Below are 20,580 nucleotides of genomic sequence, written 5' to 3'. Positions count from 1 at the left end.
TTGCCTAACCCTTCAAGTGAAAAAGTTAGCAACCCAGCAGACATTACCACATAGAAACAATTATTGATTACACCTGTCTTCTTCATATCAATGTTCTTCCATAACTTCAACTCCTCAAACCCTTTTGGTAAATTTATATAAGAATATAAGATCAAAATCAGTTGTCCAGTGCCAGTCCATCAGCCAGTTCTCTCTTATGTTGGTTAATAGTGTAAAACAGAGGAAACACAATCAGATACTTAAAACAGATTCATTAATTCATAATTTACTGAATTGTCACTACATTAGAAATGAAACATGAAAGCAAATAAGTAAGTCACAGTCCTTGATGAGAGGTTAAGATTTGTAAGGTTAAGATTTCTATATGGTGAGCTAAGTAATACAACAAAATCCCAGGGGAGTTAGGTCAACATGCTTCCATTCCTCATAAAGGACGAGTAAAGGTTTGACAGGAGGATAAGAAAAGGAAAAAAGACCCAGTTAAAAACTGTCTCAGAGAAACTAGAGAGGGTCCAAACAAGCAGAGCTCTTGTATCTTTCCCCCATGGCAGTTATGCCTTCATCTGATTTTCATGTATGGTTTCAGGTAGTATGGACTGTTTTTTAAAAATGATCCTATTATCATCAAAAGAAAAGAAAAACATTTGAAAGCTATTACCATAACTAATGAAAAAAACTAAAGAATCTTGAGTGGAGAGTGACATGGTAAAAAGCACATCAACAGGGAGATTAGTTGAGAGGCTACTGCAATCTATTAGATACTAACTGGTGAGCACCTAAGACAAAGGCAGTAAAAGATGAATGACAAGCTTCTGGTTTTGGTAGCTACATGGATCACGGACTATTAAACTGAGCAAGGGAATCAATGAAAAGGAAGAGCTTTTAAGAGAAGGTATGTTCTAAATTGAACTTGTCCAAGCTTCAGGTAGGATGGGAGACTCAATTTATGTATCATGGGAAGAAATATCAAAGAAAAGACATCTAATAAGCAACTAGATATATGGATCTAAGGAAATATTTGAGTCATCAGTATGGGGGTGGATGATACCACCAAGGAAAAAAAATGCAGTGAGAAAAGAAGTAGAAAAAGAGAAAAACCCTGAAGAGCTCCAATATACAAAAGGCAACAGAAGAAGCTGGCAAATGAGACTGAAAACAAACATGAGAGGTCGATGGAAAACTAGGGGAAACAATATAACAGAAGTTACAAAAAGAAGTGTTTCAAGAAAGTAAGAAAAGAACTATTACAAATTTTGCCAGTTAACAATGTATTGCCTCTCAGTTCCAAATCCATACCTCATTGTCTGCTCTTTGAAAACAGAGCTGAGCCCTTTAAACATTTCTCCTTTGTAGCGAGCGTAATGTTAGGCTTTGTTAAAGAACCTGATGAAAGGAAACTGCAGGAGGAAGGGGCTTCTCTTCTGGGTTCCAATGTTTTCCACCTGTTGCATTTCTGTTTCAGCATCCTGTATGAGGGGCATCCAGTGGTACTCATCCCCAACAAGTTTCAGCGGCACCCCCGTTGGGCAGCTTCCCATTAAGTTTCAGTAGCACCATCCCAACTCTGATTCTCAGTGAATCTCACAGGTACTCTCACAGTCAATCCCCCAGCTTCAGCCTACCCGCATCCCAGAGAGGTGTTTTCTGCCCTTCAGTCCTAGTTGCAGTTCCCTGCCTTCCAGCCTCATTCTGCCTTTACCTAGGAACAGTGTTCCCTGCTTGCCCAGTGACTGGACCAGCTCTTGCCTAGGTAACCCAGCAGGTCTCTCCACCATTCAGTGGATTGCAGCCACACCTTCTCCAATAAGGTATGAACCCCAGCTTTGCAGAGGGACCCCTCCAAGTTTATACTTTCCTTGGACATTCTCCCTCAGTCCTGGGGATGCTTTAGAATTCTCTCTATCCACTTACAGATAATCCCTTGTTATACTTAATTACATCAGGGGCCAGCAAACTGTTTTTCTCTGCCATAACTATTAGCACTTTTGTGCTACTGTAGCACAAAAGCAGAGACAATATGTAAATGAATGGGGTGGCTTGTGGTGGTTGGCCTGTGGTGGACTGAATTTGGCTCATAGGACAGGGCTTGCCAACCCCTACTTTATATTAAACTTTCCCTGTTCAATTTAATGTAGAGTATCTGTCTCCCCTATTTAGAGGGAAACTCGGATTAGATTCTGATAAACAAATACAACAGATATGGCAATAAGAAAAGGACTAGAAAGTATCCTTTTCGATTGTTAGTGAACATATTAAAAGCAGTCTCAGTAAAACAGTGTAGGTGAGGAAGATGTGAGATTGTAGAGTAAATGAAAAGCAAAAAAGCAGAGGCACTATGTATAAATCACTCTTTAAAGTCTGGATATGTGAAGAAAGAAAGAGATGGAATAGTAGTTAGAAAGAATATTTACTCATAGGATATAAGCCTCAGATTGTAAAACATTTGGGATTCTAATACCAGACAGGTCCAAGATACAAGATGTCAGACTTCAGACAAGAACTACCCTACTATTAGGATCCATACACGCAAGCCACTTATTGTCTAGAGCAGAGGTCCTCAAACTTTTCAAACAGGGGGCCAGTTCACTGTCCCTCAGACCATTGGAGGGCCGTTGGAGAGTGTGGCACACATTCTACACACGTGCACTGTGGGCCTGGGACGAGTCAGCTGCTAAGCAGGACAGGCAGCGGTGGCAAAAACACCCGGCTGGCCAGATAAATGTCCTCGGCAGGCCACATGTGGCCCACATTTGAGGACCCCTGCTAGAGTCCAGTGCAACACTGGCTGAGGACTTTTTATACTTCCTTCTTGCAAACATTGTGACATATTTCCCCTACCCTCTGGAGTTAGTTCCCAGATTTCAAGCCTCCTGCCTTAATAAGTGACACAAATAATAGCCTTCATCCTTAAACTTCTCAAGCCACATTACCAGAGGATCCAACAAACTGTAGCACAGCCAATTTTAAGGGTCAGGGAGAAGATAATGATGTTCTTGCCTAAGAACTGAAAGATAATCCTTTGGTAAAAGTTTAATGAGCACAATTTAAAATTAAAGGTCAAAAGGAAAGGTGCTTTAAAACATTGATAAAGCAGAAACATACTGGATTTAATAATTGGAGCACATAGCTGGAAATCAGAACATCAGACATATAAACACAAGAACCATCATTTACTGGGCACCTAGGTGTGACAGGTACTTTGTGTATAGTAAAGTAGCTCAGTAAAGGTTGGCTTAACCTCAGGCCAACCTTGCAAGGCAGGATTTCTAACACCCCTTAGGGTAGAGACAATATCCAACCTTTTAATTAGTACACTGTTACATGTAAATGCAAGTCAAGGGAAGGCAAAAAACGGTGTAACAGTGAGTAAAGTTACTCTTCTCCAAAAGCAAAATAAGCTGATAAAAATGGAGTACTTATTGTTATAATCAAGGCTCTGAGACCCAACAAAACAACACACAAGAGCTAGCTTCCAGGAGAGAGAAATTATTTTTTTAGAAAAGAATATACTAGGCTGGGCATGGTGGCTCACACCTGTAATTCCTAGCACTCTGGGAGGCCGAGGCAGGAGGATCGCTCAAAGTCAGGAGTTCGAAACCAGCCTGACCAAGAGCGAGACCCTGTCTCTATGAAAAATAGAAAGAAAGTAATTGGCCAACTAAAAATATATAGAAAAAAATTAGCCGAGCATGGTGGCACATGTCTGTAGGCCCAGCTACTCGGGAGGCTGAGGCAGGAGGATCACTTGAGCCCAAAGAGTTTAAAGTTGCTGTGAGCTAGGCTGATGCCATGGCACTCTAGCCCAGGCAACAAAGTGAGACTCTGTCTCAAAAAAAAAAAAAGAATATACTAATAATGGTGGTAGTGGTGGTAGTGGTCATCACAGTGTAAGACAAACTAAGCACTACTAATAATTACCGCTAGGCCGGGCGCTGTGGCTCACGCCTGTAATCCTAGCTCTTGGGAGGCCGAGGCGGGCGGATTGCTCAAAGTCAGGAGTTCGAAACCAGCCTGAGCAAGAGCGAGACCCCGTCTCTACTATAAATAGAAAGAAATTAATTGGCCAACTGATATATATATAAAAAATTAGCCGGGCATGGTGGCGCATGCCTGTAGTCCCAGCTACCCGGGAGGCTGAGGCAGAAGGATCACTCGAGCCCAGGAGTTTGAGGTTGCTGTGAGCTAGGCTGACGCCACGGCACTCACTCTAGCCTGGGCAACAAAAGCGAGACTCTGTCTCAAAAAAAAAAAAAAAAAATAATTACCGCTGATATGGCCCTTACTGTGTGCCAGGCCCTGTTCTAAGCACTTTACACATATTAACTAATTTAACCCCGACAACAGTCCTACAAAATAAACACTGCTGTAATCCATTTTACAGGTAAGGAAACTGAGCTTCCCAAAGTTAACCTGCCCAAATTGGGAAAAAAACAAGCTTTCTTACACACTTACACACACACCACACATCTCTACTCCATGAGAGTGTCCTGGCAGGCTCAGTCCCAGACTGTCTTTCTGTTCCACTTTAATCAGGAGAATACCCTGGTCCAGCACCTCAGCATCGGAGGGCAGAACCACGTGGACGAGTGCCCACATAGCAGGGAGCATGCAAGCATATGGCACATGTTCTGGGAAAGACCATGCAGCATACAGAATGACTCCTTATTCAGACATGAAGAAAAGAACTTGCAGCTGCTCAGATGATTATGTATGTGCCAGTTGTAAAAAAAATCAGCAAAGTTTGAAAAGAATATAAAGTTACTTAATAACCCTCTCCCTATCTCACAACTGAATGACACAGATATTTCAGAGTTATACATCTACAACACTTCTAAAATAAATGAGGCAGTTTACAAAATTAACTAACATGTAAAACATGTCAAGGTAAAAAATAAAACTTAAGAAAAATAAAAAAGAAAGAGAGAGAAAAAGAAAAAAGAGAAAAGAGAAAGAAAAGAGAGAAAATAAAGCAAGCAAGCAAGCTTATAAGAAAATGGATGCTAACAAACCCCCGAGATGAATTCATTTCTTATTGGTGAGCAATGGAATTGCACTCTTGCATTTGCTGCCAGATAAAAAAAAACACAATATTCTCAAAATAGCAGATAAGAATTAAGTCTCATGAAAGCATAGACAGCCTCTATTAATTGTCCAAACTGCCCCAGACTGAACAAGAAACTAGCATGAACAAAGATGGAGCTGGACCCCCGAGTTTCTGACACCGTTTTGTTTAAATCAATGGAAGACTATTGAACAAACCCAGCCAACCAATATATATTTAAAAAATCATAGTCACTGTGTTACAACTTTAATTTAAAAACAGAAAGAGTTCACTTAAAAATTCTAATACCAACTTCTCTTGAAAAATTCAAAGATCTGGCAATGGTGAGTACAAAATTTCCTGTGGCAACATGGACAAAAATAGTATCTGCCTAATGGTCAGACACACACCTTCCTGTTCATCCCAATCTCCACCAGGCCTGAGTCACACAGTGTGTTACCTGACTGGCCCCACTTAGTAGCTGAGTTTGCAATCCTATTTTGAATAAAGAACCAAGACAAAGGAAGTTTACCAGCCTCGCTGCCCAGCTGAAAATGAGCAGTTCAACTGGAAAGAATTATGAGGGTTAAATGCCTACAATGTACTCTCGTCTACAGACTAGAAAGGAAACTGAGTAAGACAGAATAGGAAGACTGGTGCTCTGATAGAGCCTCTATACTGGCCATGCCCATAGATTATATATAAAACCTGAGATACTGCTACTGAGCAAAAGGGCTTGATTTTAAGCAAACTACTTAGAAAATGTTCCCATTATTGTGTATATCAGAAACTGAATTCAGAAAAAAAAGTATAGTATGTTGCATATTTTGGCCCAGATTCTTCCCCCTCCCTATATGCACTACCTTCCCACCATAGGTAGAGTTACCTGCCCAGGCCCCTGACTCTGGGCTCAGCTACCTGACTTGCTTTGGCCAATAGGATTTAAGCTGACAGGGCACAAGCTGAGACTTGAAATGGGATTATGCACTGGAACTTGCTTTCCTGCAACTCTTCCATCTCTTCCATCTTGCTCTCCTGCAACTCTTCTTGGGTATGAGGACATGCTCAGGCTAGCCTGTGGAAGAGGTAGAATACATGGATGCCCCAGCATCTTCCAGTTTAGATCAGCAGATCAGCCAGCTGACCTCAAACAAGTGAATGAGCCTAGCCATGAAAAGCAGACAGCTGAGCTGATGCACTGCACAAGCAATAAACTAAACATTTTATTAAATTCTATGCACGTAACAAAACATCACATGTGCTCCCTAAATATGTGTAAATATTATGCATCAATTTTAAAAATTTCTAAAAAACAAAAACACAAAAAATGTTTATTGTTGTATGCCAAGGTTTCATGTGCTATGCAGCAAAAGCTGACTGATATATACATATACATACACATACACACATACACACACACACACACACATGTTCCCTAACTTAGGATGGTTAGATTTAATGATTTTTCGACTTTACAACAGTGTGAAAGAAATTACATTCAGTAGAAATCGTACTTTGAGTACCCATACTGCTTTTCACTTTCAGTATAGTATCCATTTAATTACATGAGATATTCAATACTTTACTATACAATAGGCTTTGGTTTAGATGATTTTGCCCAACTGTAGGCTAAAGTAAGTGTTCTGAGTATGTTTAGAGTAGACTAGGCTAAGCTAATACCCCTAATCCACAGATTAGGGGTATTAAGTGCATTTTCAACTTAGGATATTTTCAACTTATGATGCATTTATTGGAATGAAACCCCATCATAAGTAAAGGAGCATCTGTAGTTTACTAATAAATTATTTGGTTTGGTTCAGAAAATAGTTAATTTCCTAAAATTTCTTCTCAATCCTATTCTCCTTGAGAAAATGGGTTTAAATTCAGAGATACTGAGTCTTCCGATGTAAGGGGGGGAAAAGGACAGATCCAAGTTAGGATGCACAAAATAAGCATAACCAGCTGATATAACAAATGCCAAGCTAGTAGTTTTTGAGAAAAAAGATTCAAAACAATCATAAACAATAGTTGGAGCTATTTATTTGTTCCTCATAATAATTTCAGTTTTTCATAAGAAACAAGTTGTTTCCTAAGTATATCATAAAGCATACTTGTTATCTTCCTCTTACTTTTTAAAAAAAACAGAAACCCGTCTTGACTTTTCTAGCGAATAAAACAACACTGACCATTTTAAGAAGGGGAAATATTTGTATTGCCATTTATACCTTAATTTTGCATATTGCTTTATAGCTTACAAAACATTTTCATTAATATTTTCTCATTTGATCTTTATTTCAGTCCTGTAAAGTTGATAGAATTACAACTTCACTTTTGCTACTAAAGAAAAATGAAGCTTTGAGTAAAGTACTTGCCCAAGATTGCTTTGCTAAAAAATTGCAAAAACAGAACTAGAACCCAAATCTTCTATCTTTAAGCTAGCACTTTTTTCCACTGCATTCTTCTTCTTCTTTTTTTTTTTTTTTTTTTTTGAGACAGGGTCTTGCTCTGTTACCATGGGTAGAGTAGTGGTGTCATCACAGCTCACAGCAACTTTAAACTTCTGGGATCAAACGATCCTCCTGCCTCAACCAAGTAGCTGGGACTACAGGCCTGACCACAACACCCAGATAATTTTTCTAGTTTTTGTAGAGATGGGGGGGTCTTGCTCTTTCTTAGGCTGGTCTCAAACTCCTGACCTCAAGCGATCCTCCCACCTAGGACTCCCAGAGTGTGAGGATAACAGGCGTGAGCCACTATGCCCAGCCTCCACTACATTCTTAGATGCAAATGAAATGTGCAAATGCCAAATATATTACCCAATCACCAAAATATTTCCTTTGTCTTTCCCTGCCATATTTCTCATGATCCATCCTTTCCTGCCCTCTCTCCAGAAATGCATGTAAAATAAGTATTACATATTTACTTAAAACCAACGGTTCATATAATAGATATAAGATAAAGAAGAATTAAATATGTAAACCTGTTATAAATACAGCTTTCTATAGCTATTTTAAGATGTCTTTAAAATAATCTTTTCTCTTATTAAGAATGATTAGAACTTCTTTCAAGCACAAAAATGTCTTTTTTTTTCAGAAACCATATCCTAAAACTTTAAAAATAAATAAATAAAGGCATTTTCTTTCGGGTATATATGTATTTTCTATTTCACTTTTTTTCTTCCTAAAACCCTATATTTCTTTCTTCCTAAAACCTATTCCTAAAATCCTATATCTCTTTCTTCCTCTACTCTTCTTGCTATCTTTAAAATTTTCCCTTAATGCTTATGTAATAAAAAACTTGAATACATTGTTATTGTACTTATTGATATGCTTATTGAAGAGTTGTTTCTTATTCTTAATTTTATAAGTAGAAAAATAGGATAATTTGTATATTCTTCACAAAATATAATAAAAACTTCTAAATTTTAAAAACATTCTTATTCTTGACTATACCATGAACCCCTTCCCAGAATGTTTTTTTTTTTTTTTTGAGACAGAGTCTCGCTTTGTTGTCCAGGCTAGAGTGAGTGCCGTGGCGTCAACCTAGCTCACAGCAACCTCAAACTCCTGGGCTCGAGTGATCCTTCTGCCTCAGCCTCCCGAGTAGCTGGGACTACAGGCATGCGCCACCATGCCCGGCTAATTTTTTTTATATATATATCAGTTGGCCAATTAATTTCTTTCTATTTTTTATAGTAGAGACGGGGTCTCGCTCTTGCTCAGGCTGGTTTTGAACTCCTGACCTTGAGCAACCCGCCCGCCTCGGCCTCCCAAGAGCTAGGATTACAGGCGTGAGCCACAGCGCCCGGCCTCCCAGAATGTTTTAAATGTATAAATTAAAATTTTAAATGCATAGGATTATAAAGGCATCCAATTATAATAAATACAGCTTGATATCATTGAAAATCAATTATTTTTCAAAGCCAAATTACTCAGAGTACATGGAGTAGATTCCAGTTAAGAATTCCAACTCTAAAAACCTTCACAAAAAATTATAACACTGTAGGATAACTAGTGCTTTCATAACATAGATTATTGTTTGACAATAGTTCTACAAGGTAGGTACTATTGTCATCATTATATACAGCATGAGAAAAGAAGCTTAGAGAAACTAAGTAAGACTCAAAGGAACACAGCTACCAAGAAATGAGTCCTGAGGCTTTCTCCAAGGCTCAGGTTCCTACCACCCATACCTTCTCATTGCCACTGGCACCACTCAACTCAGGACTTTTCTTAGCTCATTCCCAGCCACCAAAATGGCTTCCTAACTCCAACACTTTTCCTATCCATTCCAACCTTCATTGATACCCTACTGCCCACATGATTGAGTGTAGGTTTTTGAATCAGGAATTCCAGACCCCAACTTTGAAGCCATAGAAAACATATATCTTACATTCTGCTGTTAACACCAGCTATTCTCCTACCACTCCCAACCCTCATTAATGTTGGAATGTCCTCTACTATTGCCTATTTAAATTCAATTCATCTTTCCAAGGATAGCTTAAATAATACAATCTCAGTGAAGCTTTCAATATCCAGCCAGAAGTGATCTTTCCTCCCTCTGCATTCTTATAGCTCTATAAATGTAGAAAGACACTTATTAAACATGTCCATGACATGTAATTATTGGTGCCTTGGAATTTTTTTTTCCATTCCTCAAATATTTCACACTCATGTCACCTTCATGCCTATGCCGGACTCACCACCTAGAATATGGAATACTCTTTTTCCCTTGACTAACTCCTGCTTTTTCTTTAAGTCTTGATTCAAAGGAAAGTTACCCTAGAAAGCCTTCCTTTACTACCTAATCCTAACTCTGGATCAGATGCCCTCGGCTGTGTGGATACCACCATGGATACCAACTAGTAGGCTGTTACTTGTTTGTTTTCCCACTAGACTCTCAATTTCATCAGAGAGTGTGTTTATTTTGTTCACGGGTGTATCTCACATGCTTGGCATGTAGTTGGAAAATTTCAAAATGAATTTACAATAAAATTTTCTTTATTATCCTGTTTGATTAATCCAGAAACAAATGTTGAAGTACAGGGCTTTACAAATAGCAAGTACTAATTAAATAATAGTTGGATGAAGAAATTCTTGTGGCAAATGTCCTAAATTATCTTAAATATTCAAACAATATGAATTGAGCAGCAAAATAATATAAATATGAATACTTGATAATGTCTACTATAAACATGGTAAACATTTCAAATTCGTTTTAATACATGTGTTAAAAATTTAATAACTGAATCAAACCTAAGAAGTCAGCTCAATAACTTGAGTTATTGTGAGCCATTTTAATTTGTGATAGTCATTTGCAGCTAACTGCATTCCTCAATTATTATTTTTTTGTACTATAAAGCTCTAAACTCCATATTACCTAGATTCTTTATCATCTGGGTTCATTTTCTGTACTATCTCCATGTACCAACTGCTATCGTAGAAAAACCCATTTTTGCCATTTTTAAAGTTTTCACTCTCCCACCATCAAGCTTCCTCTTCATTCTATAATATATAAAATGCCTATTCATTTATTCATTCCTTAAAATAATAATCATAGTCCACTTCATCCACAATGTCTCTCTTCATTCAAAAGAACCTAGCTCAGACTTAGCTTTAATTTACTCATCCATTCATCCATGAGTTCATTCATTCACAAGCATCTATTTTATGACAACCCTGTACACAGAGTAGACTCTAAATGTTCATCAGCTAAATAAATTCATATAACCACAAATACTCCCATTTCTCAAACACTCCAAGTACCAGCATTGTAGAGATCTATGCTAACAGAATTTCAGGAAGGTATGTATATCTGATAAGAGCCTGATAAGCCTCTTAGAGTCATTCATAAAATTACGGATAACAAGACACCAGAAACAAGATTTAAAAGCTAATGGAAAAATTCAGAAAAAAATTGCATTATATGGGCACAAAAGGATTAATCAGCCCTTTACAAGAAAAAGAACAGTCCAGCATTAAAAGGCACAAAGGATATACATACAAACAATTCACAGAACTCAAATGACCCTGACACATGTATAAACATAATTTCACTAAAGAAATGCAAATTAAAATAATAAAATATTCACATTTATCTGTTTTACACATATGGAAGAAAAAGCTCTCAAGCTCAAGGTTACAACTTGTAAGAATATTAACTATAAAAACTATATTAGCTTTTCCGGAGAACAACCTGGCAATATAAGTAAAAATAAATAATATGCATATGCTTTGACCAAGAAATACTGCTTCTATGAATATTATCCTAGAAAAGCAAAAGATGTATGTATACATCTTAAGTGTAGATGTACACATAAGAATTTCATTTTAGAATTATATATAGTTGTAAAAAATTTTTTAAAAAAATACAAATCCACTGATAAAGAACACATTAAATGTATCTCATTACCAAGATACTACATAGAAGTTAAGAGACAAGGTAGAATTTTATGGACTGACGTGTAACAATACATTGCTACAAAAAAAGAAAAACATACTAGAAGATAGTATGAGTACATGGAAACCATTTCATATTAGAATCAACCCAGGGACATGACTATACAGATAATAGTGAATCCACTCTAGATTATCTTTATATTATTCCCAAATGTGTCAAGATTATGCAGCTGAGAATTTCTGGACCAGATTATCCTATTAGGTTCCTCCAGCTCTAAAATTCTTTTTTTTTTTTTTTTTTTTGAGGCAGAGTCTCACTCTGTCACCTAGGCTAGAGTTCAATGGTATTAGCCTAGCTCACAGCAGCCTCAAACTCCTGGGCTCAAGTGATCCTCCCACCTCAGCCTCCCAATGCAGGGATTACCGGTGTGAGTCACTGTTCCTGGCCTCTAAAATTCTTTAATCCTAAATATTTTCTACACCATAGATTTTAAACATAGTGTTATTGCAAGGCCCTAGTGTCTCCTCCCTATATTTTTAAGTGCCTTTTATCTATCAAACTGCAATAAAAATGCTTTAAAAAGTCCAGAATTTTATATCCATGTTGCAGAATTTAAGTTTTTAATACTATACCCTTAATTATCAATGACAATTCATGTTTAACGTGTTTATTTTACAGAAATCACAAATTATAACTATCTCTTACCTCAGTAATAATGTAAGGACGATTATATTTTGAAAAAAACTAAGAAAGATAATAGAACTCTTTGAACATTTAAAGAGTTAACTATAAACCGTGCTGGTATACTTATCCAAAAATGATAAATATAAATCAAATCCTATTAGAGGACAATTATAAACAGCAATGAGACACCTCTGCAGTGTGCAGGACTGGGATTTGGAGCCAGAAGAGCTGGGGATAAATACCTGTCTTTTGGCTCCAGAATCCCAAGCAAATCAAACTAACTATCTGAGTATCTGAGCCCCAAGTGCCTTCTTTGTAAAATGAAGACAAGCATAATAAAAGAGTTATATATAATGCCTATAGAAGTTACCTAATGAAGTGCCTGGGACAAAATAGGTTCTCAAATACTTGTCTAATAAAAATAGTTGCATCATTGTTGCTTTTGTTAAGGCTATAAACCATATCTGAACTTATTTCATTCATCTAAAATTTTGTTACATTGCATGTATAACCGTCCTATGTTATTTTTATACTACATATGAAAAAGGTGCTTATTGCCCCCAAAAGTCTATTTGTTAGCATAGTCCTTTCCACTATAAATATCCAAAAATTAGTTATCTCAGAAACTTAGGGAGAAAGCATACTTACAAAGCACACCCCCAAAACTCCGTGTTGCTCTCCTCTGAGCTTAGTGCTCTTCTTAGGCACATATGTCTGCCTCCTATCATTTCTTCATGAGGTTCGGGGCAAAAGGCCTAGTTAAGGAGATGATCTTTAGTTGCCCCTACACTTTCCCCAAACCACCTACAGACAAATAAAACAAGAGCGTAAAACATACCTACAACTTTAAACTTTTTTAAATAATAAAATATGAAAATTAGCTCACCCTCCTTATGTACAGTTTATAGCATATCACAGAACAGAGAAAATGCTCCTAGGGTCGTCCAAAAGCCCAAGTGACCTCACTGGAATCCTTGACATCCAAGAGCCCAGCCAACATATCCCTCACTGACGGCTTCCACCCATGCCTTGTCACCCCTTGAGCTTGCTAGATCATGCTGCAGTGTGAATTGTAGCCCAAGTCTAGCCAAAAGTAGCATATCTAATAGTTAGTAAAACAAGTCAGGTAACGCAACTAACATTTACTTCTGAATGTAACAGCCCAATTGTATTTCTAAGGTAGTCTAATACTCCCAAAAGAAATATTTTATAAGCTGTCCAGTTCCTCCACATTTAGTACTGCAACTAAATAAATAAAAATAAAATGTCTTTGGTTGCAGGAAAGAGCTGTGGATAGAAATATTTTCAATTCTTTGTGACTGCTTTCAAAGTAACTGTAAGAATCCACAGAAAGTCATCCAGAGAATGGGTAGTTGTTCACATATAAGGTAGATCTGGGAATATATCTACAAACCATTTCAAGAAAAAAAGCTATCCTGGAAAAGTTAATCAAAACAAAGTGTTGAGTGGCAATTTAAAGTGATCCAGATTATGCAACGGCAGAGAAGACACAGGCACAATGCACACTTTACTCTTCTAACAAAGCAGCAACCTTCACTCCATGAGGTGAGTCATAGGCACAACCAAATTTCTCTGTAGCAATGTGAAAGCACCAATGCTTTAATCTTCTCTTTGTGCTATCCTATATAGTAGTCACTAGCTACATGTGGCTACTGAGCTCTGGTCAGTTCAAATTGGCATGTGTTATGAATGTAAAATACATGCCAGATTCTGAAGAATGAGTACTATTTTTTTAAAAAAAGAATATAAACTCTCTCGACAAGTTTTATATTTACTACATGTTGAAAACATTTTTAAACTATTGTGCTAAGTAAATTATTAAAATTAATTTCACCACTCTCTTTTTATCTTTTTAATGTGAGTACTACCAAATTTTAAATTATCTTGTGGCTCACACTGCACTTCTATCAGATAACAGTGTTCTGCATAATTAATAAAAGTAAAAAACAAATGCTGACCACCTGCACAGTGTCAGGCACTGTGCTAGATACTTTACATAATACTTATATCAACGCTGCAAATTAAAATGCGGGTCAAGTTTGACGTCTGCGTAATAGACTAGCTCCATCAAACCAATAAAAGATGCAGCTGGGATTCCATATCAAATATTTCTACGAAATAATTCAATTAAGGGATTGCTAACAGCTAAGGTTGAGGCAACTCCCATAACGGCACAGGAAAGACAGGTCACTGATACAGTGTTCCCAAGGGCAGCAAACTTTCTGTGACTATAAAACAGGTGCAAAAAACATCAAGTTACACAGCGAGACAGGCAAGCAAACGTCAGACGGTTTTTCGGAGGGCCTACAAAAGAAGTCCAGTCTCCTAGACAACTAAAGCTTCACAGATACTAGCGGCAGGGCAAGCTGCTCCCAAAGGAAGGACAACGTAGACCAAAGTCACTAGATAACTTAGCCAGGACCTGACTGTGGACACCCATGCCTAGGGAGGGAGGCCTCGGGATGTCAGGCACACCCTCTCCCCTCACCTCGGCACACACTCCACCCACCCACAGCCCCATCCCAGAGCTTCGCGCATCTACGGTGTCCCCACCCTAGGGAAAGGGGGAAATGGGACCTAAAACGCTATGGTAAGATAAGGAAGTGACAGAGAAAGGACAAGGGAGGCAGTGAGGGGGCAGGTACCTGAGACAGACGATGACCCCAGGTCCTTAATGCCGGATCATCGCCGAGGCTTCACCCGGCTCCCGCGGCTACCAGTGACCTAGAAGGTGCAACTGACCAAATGCTGCGGAGCAACCGACTCTGGTCTCCCCAGCCTCGCAGCTATGGCAACTTGAACTAGCCGCCCAGCCACAGCGAGAGTACAGGACCCCGCCGCTGCCGCCGCTTGGCCCTCTGGGAGTTGTAGTCCATCCCCGCCTCAAGGACAAAGAGTTACCAAGGAAGAGCCGCCCGGAAAGAAACTGCAAGTCCCAGAATGCCACAAGACAGGCCTTCGGGTAATTTTTCCGGAAGAGGCCGGATTAGCGGGCACCTGAGTCCCTCGGCCGCGCCCTCTCACCCTGTTCTTAATGTTTTTTTAAAGGGCCAGTAGTCTCTGTTAAGAGGCAAGCTCCAGATAGAAAGTGAATTAGCAGCTGCCTTGGCCCCGACTGTAATTTTACTCCCTAGAGGACAGGGAAGGATAATTTCTAGCAGTGAAATGTAAAAATTTCCTTAATGCCAGCGCCCATTATCTTGTTTTAAAGGTTCACAAATTCTTAGAACTAGAGGAGAACAGAGAAGATTATCTAGACAAACCTTTTAGACCTGGAAGGGTAAGTGACTCACCTAAGATCACACGGTTTAGCTCATTCCCGACAAACTAAAAGTAGAATCGGAGGCTGTTAATGCACTACTGCGGCTACTTCAGTCTAGGGTGTCTTCTCATTCATTCCAGAATATGAAAGAAATATTTTTACCACTCGGAAGTTGGTTTCAGTCATGGAGAGGTAATAAAAACCTTAACAAGGAGCTGAACTTTGGAAAAGCTAAGAAGAAGCAACGATAAAATTAGTCATGTGGATGGTCTTTTTCTTCTACTCTGCCGAAAAGGCCACTGACCCTTCCCTTCCCTCTCGAGGCTGAAATCAAACTTTATCTGTGAAAGCTTTCCTGGCTACCTCAAGAAACGCTAGATCATGTTAAATGACAAGAGTTCCCTATTCTAATAATTCTATACTGTAAAAATCCATTTCCCTGTTGTTCCCCTCTAAAAAGCTTTCTCTTCTCACCCTTTTCTCACTTCCCCTTCTTCCTTCTTATCTCTTTTCTCTCTCCCTCCTTCTCTCTCTTTCTGTCATATACACACATACACAGAGTCATAAATGATTAGCACACAAATTTGATACAGTAGAATCATTCAGATATTTTTTCTGGCCAACACTGAGAGGTAAAGGCCATCTCATATCCAGGATGAACATAAAATAATTCTTCTAAAGATCTACCTATGTATTTCCATCTATCATCAAGCTGCTTGTTCACAATTGTTACTCAGGAATACACTCCACCTGAGATAGAAATTAAGATAATTCATAATAGCCAGAAACTTCCCCATATGCAAGCAGAAGCATAAGAATAATTCCATGCATTGTTAACATTTTAATTTTCAAAGCAATTATATTCATTCATATAATTCAGCAAATGAATGTTGGATCTTTTTAGAATCCAGATATTGTATTAGATACTGAAGAAGCAGTGGTAATGAGGAAATAAACAACATAGGCCTTGCCCTCAAGTTGCTCAGTGCCAAATGAGAAAAATAGACTAATAAATTATTACAAAGCTAGGTGATAGAACACTGTATAGGTTTCGATGGAAAGTCATAAAAGAGAAATTTCCCGAGGAAGTGATATCTGACGAATTGTAGGAGAAATGAATACCAAAAAAGCTAATATAACCTTGAGCTGCATTCATAAAAATTGATTGTCCACAACCTCTCTTCACTGGCTCAACTATATTTAGAGAGTTGGATTCAATTGTAGGGACCCCATTTTTAAAGTGATATTAACCAAATGAAGCAAAAATCAGAGAACACAACTGGAACCAAAAAATCAAAAATCAAATTTGAATTTATTATAACCAAGAAATTTTAAATACATTATTAAGTTCATAGCAGCTGCTTGCCATATGATGTATTTGGTGCATTCTCAATTGACAGATGTGACATCCAGAAAAAATCTAGTAAAGTCAGATCACAGAATCTTCCTCCTCTATGTAACAAAATAGACAAAATAAGTTAAAACCAACAAATTAATTTAGAACCAACAAAATAGATTTTATACAAAATTGTCTTGTAACTCCCAAATGATATTTATTACTTTTAATTGATGTGGCCCACACATGTTATCCAACCACCAAAACACAATCCAGCTGAATCTCCTGAATTTACAGTCGAAAAAACCCACAAAGATTATCATTTGCATACCCTTCTTTTGCAAACCATGTAAATAGGGGCACACAGAGGTTACATGATATATCAGTTTACTAGGAATGTCATAACAAACTACCGCAGAATGGGGGACTTAATCAACAGAAATGTACTTCTTACAGTTCTGAAGGCTGAAAGTCCAAGATGAAGGTGTCAGCAGGTCTGGGTTCTCCTAGGTTTCTCTCTTTGGCTGGCAGATAGCCAGCCATCTTTTCTCTGTATCCTCAAATGACCTTTCCCCTGTGTGCACATGTACCTGGTTTCTCTTTCCTCTGAGAACGCCACTCATTGAATTAGGGCCCCATCCTATGACTTCATTTGACCCTAATTACCTCCTTAAAGGCCCTATCTTCAAATACAGTAACATTGGAGGGGTTGAGGTTTCTATACACAATTTCCTCAAAATTGTACCCATTCAGGATTAGTGTCATAAATGATCTTCTCACTACGTAATACCTTGGTAGAGGAAGAGGTGGCAGATACTTTTGGCATGCCTCCCCCATATCACCCCTTAACTGTGATCCTGCCCTCAGTGTTGGGCCCCCAAAGCCTTGTTTATGTTATACAAAGCCCCTACCTCTCTCACACTGGCTGATTAGACAAGTAGTAGACAGACACCCAAAACAATTTCAGCCAATAAGGCTCTTTATCCTCTGAGAACTTTAAGATTGGACTCAAGCTCCCATTAGTGCCTAAAAGTCTTGATGAACAGCTAAGAGCTGAGGCTGTCACAGTGAGGCGGCCATCTTCATCTGTGTTCAAGAAGAAACTGATATACAGAATGTTTGGGAATGCAAAAAACAAAAAAGAAAAAAAATTAATAAAAAAAAGAAACTGATAAAGCTAATCTTGAAGGAGAGGGAAAGAAAGAGAAATGAGTAAAGCAGCAAGAGTAAATTGTGCAGACACAGAAGGAATAAGCCTAAGAGAATAGAGCCCTGTTCCTAACAACTTCCAAGTTCTTGTCTCCAGTCCCTTATTCCTACTTGTATTTCCTGTACTTGTTTTCCATGATATACTAGAGGCAGCTGGATGGTGGTTCAATGCACAAATACTAGACTCAGACCACGTGGATTCAAGTTTTAGCTGTAATACCCATCAGCTATGTGACCTCAAGAAAGTTACTTAATCACTCTGTACCTTCATTTCCTCCTCTTCCAAATGGGGGTGGTAAGGATAGTACCTCATGTGTAGAGTTGTTTGGAAGATAAAATAAATTAATATGTGTGAAGCACTTAGCCCAGTGCATAGCTCATAGTAAGCACTCAATGTATGTTAGCTGGTGTATACTGTGATATCCTAAAATGTTAGTTTCATGAACACTGGAACTTTATTATTTTGTTCTAGATGCTTAGGACAAAGAATATACCTTATTATCTTGTGATGATTTCTCTTCTGAAGCTTAAACTAAGTTCTGTTGATTGAAATGCAAAAAGGCTTGACTAAGATTATATTGGTGAAGCCTAACAGTCCAGTATGTCAGCCCTAGATCCACATCTAGTTTCTTATGAGGTCCACATCTAGTTTATTAAGATGACATTGGTGAAGCCTAACAGTCCAGCCTGTGAGATCTGAAATCCACACCTGATTTCTTTGAGCAGTTTCAACAGAAACACTTGTGAACCACACCAAACATTAAACACCTACCCAGGCTAATCAATAAAGAGTTCTGGAATGGGGCCAGTCTAAAAGCATTAGCACAATCATCATAACCCAACTCATCTACAGTGGATAATTGTAGACAAAGGAAGACAGCTATTACATAAGAAGCTGCAGACGGCAGACAGAGGTAGTGCTAATTTAAGGAGAAGGGACAGAATTTGTATTTCACCAGTAACTTGCAAACTCATACTATGATGAAACAACAACAGAAGACTGATTATGTCCACGTGACAGAAAAATAAATTTGAAATAATAACCAAAATTTTCTTCAAATATTTATTTTTTCCCCTTTGGCCCTCCCACTACCTCCATTTCAGCCAGCTAAGCTGTTCTGCACTCATGGCTGAGAGATGGGATGTGACCGTAGAAAGCAAAAAGGGAGAGGAAGTGAGGGAATAAAAAGAGAAGAAGAAAAAGAAGTAATCTCCTCTTGGCTTTGAGTATTAAACATAAATATTTCAGACAGGACTGGATATGGATTTGTGGGCCTAGTGCAAAATGAAAATGTGAGGCCCTTGTTCAAATCTGATTAAGAATGTCATTTTTGACAACAGCAGTGCATTAAACCAAGCAACAGGTCCTTCTGAATACAGGACCCTGTGGAACTGAGTGGGTCACAGACCCATGAAGCCAGCCCTGTTCTCACAAAAGAGTCAAGGTATAAGCAAAGGACTTGGAAGAAAATAGTATGAACCACAGTGCTCCTCCAAAAGAAAAGATTCCTGACGGGGCATGTGTTAACAAAGAGAGAAGAAGGGGGTCCTGGAAAAGGAGGAATAGGAGAGGAGTATGGAGGGAGGGGTGGACCTGAAAGTATAGGGAAAAAGTCCATATTCATATAGTACACAGCCTCCACTCAATAAAGTACTATTTATAACCTGAACCTAGCTGTTCTGCCCATTGGCATCAGGGAAGGATGTCATTTCAAAAGCAGCCTGCCTTTTGCCCAGGGACTAACCAGCACAGGTGCTAACCACCGATATTAGATTTTGCTTTGTTCCATCTGGCCACCACAGATGGTCAAGTTCCCTTGTAATATCACAGGACCACTATAAGTCATAAGAAAGAAGGCACCAAGTATGATGTTAAAGGTAAGGTAAAAGGGAAATCCCCAATATGCTGGTATGGTAGGACTGAATGGAACTACTCAAAATTGTCTCTCAACCAAGACAGTGGTCCAATCCACTCTGTACACCAGCAGGAGACAATCAAAAGTGGTTGTTGACTCTTTCTACATCAAGTTTTCAAGCTTGTCTAAGAAGCAAGTCTAAGTCAAAATAAAAAACAAGATGTTGCAACCATGGTATTCCCTAGCACTCAAAGAATCATCTTTAGCTATTCATTGTGTAGAAGCATAATTGTGTTGATCACATAATGTTCTTTTTAACTACACACCTGCTGATTATAGATAGTTATCATTGTCAAGAGCATCACAAATATAAAACACAGCAATTCATATGCATTTAGGTCAAAGTGAGCAACTATTAAGGTACTAAATCAAAATCGTAAAACACTTTTAGTGTACCTAAGTAATATAGCCTATACTCAATTTAATGAGTACCTTTTAAGAAAAAGATGAAACTCACAGAGGTATTAATTGCCAAACACCATTTTCTGGTATTTGAACCATGCTAATGGTTGTTCTACAAGAAAGAAAATATAGTGCTTTATAACTATTCCCATTCATTTGTTACATTTAAAAGGATTTTTTTGTGTGTGTTTAATAGATCTGAGTGTACATAATTTTCTCTTTATTTAAACTGATCATAAAGATAGATCATCACTTCATCTCGTGTGTTTATTTGCCCCAATTTGAAACTTGTGCTAAGGAAAGAAAATTG

At 38.2% G+C, this 20,580-nt stretch overlaps 1 protein-coding gene across 4 annotated transcripts in view; it reads right to left on the bottom strand.

Moving 5' to 3' along the window:
* The window catches only part of CEP128 (centrosomal protein 128), a 362,607-nt gene extending 347,634 nt beyond the window's left edge, over positions 1-14,973 (bottom strand). For 3 of the 4 annotated variants that reach the window (XM_020285697.2, XM_076003809.1, XM_076003811.1), the window contains exons 1-2: positions 14,791-14,973; positions 12,773-12,928 (exon numbers count right to left, since the gene is read on the bottom strand). The gene's annotated coding sequence lies outside the window, so the exon portion shown is untranslated. The remainder of the gene's footprint in view (positions 1-12,772; positions 12,929-14,790) is intronic. The other variant, XM_076003810.1, reaches the window with a different exon arrangement.
* Between the last annotated feature and the right edge of the window lie 5,607 nt (positions 14,974-20,580).

Source organism: Microcebus murinus, chromosome 6 (genome assembly GCF_040939455.1).
Source record: "Microcebus murinus isolate Inina chromosome 6, M.murinus_Inina_mat1.0, whole genome shotgun sequence".
Taxonomy (NCBI): Eukaryota; Metazoa; Chordata; class Mammalia; order Primates; family Cheirogaleidae; genus Microcebus; species Microcebus murinus.
The sequence above is the reverse complement of the archived record's forward strand: the minus strand, read 5'-3'. Positions and strand labels throughout refer to the sequence as shown.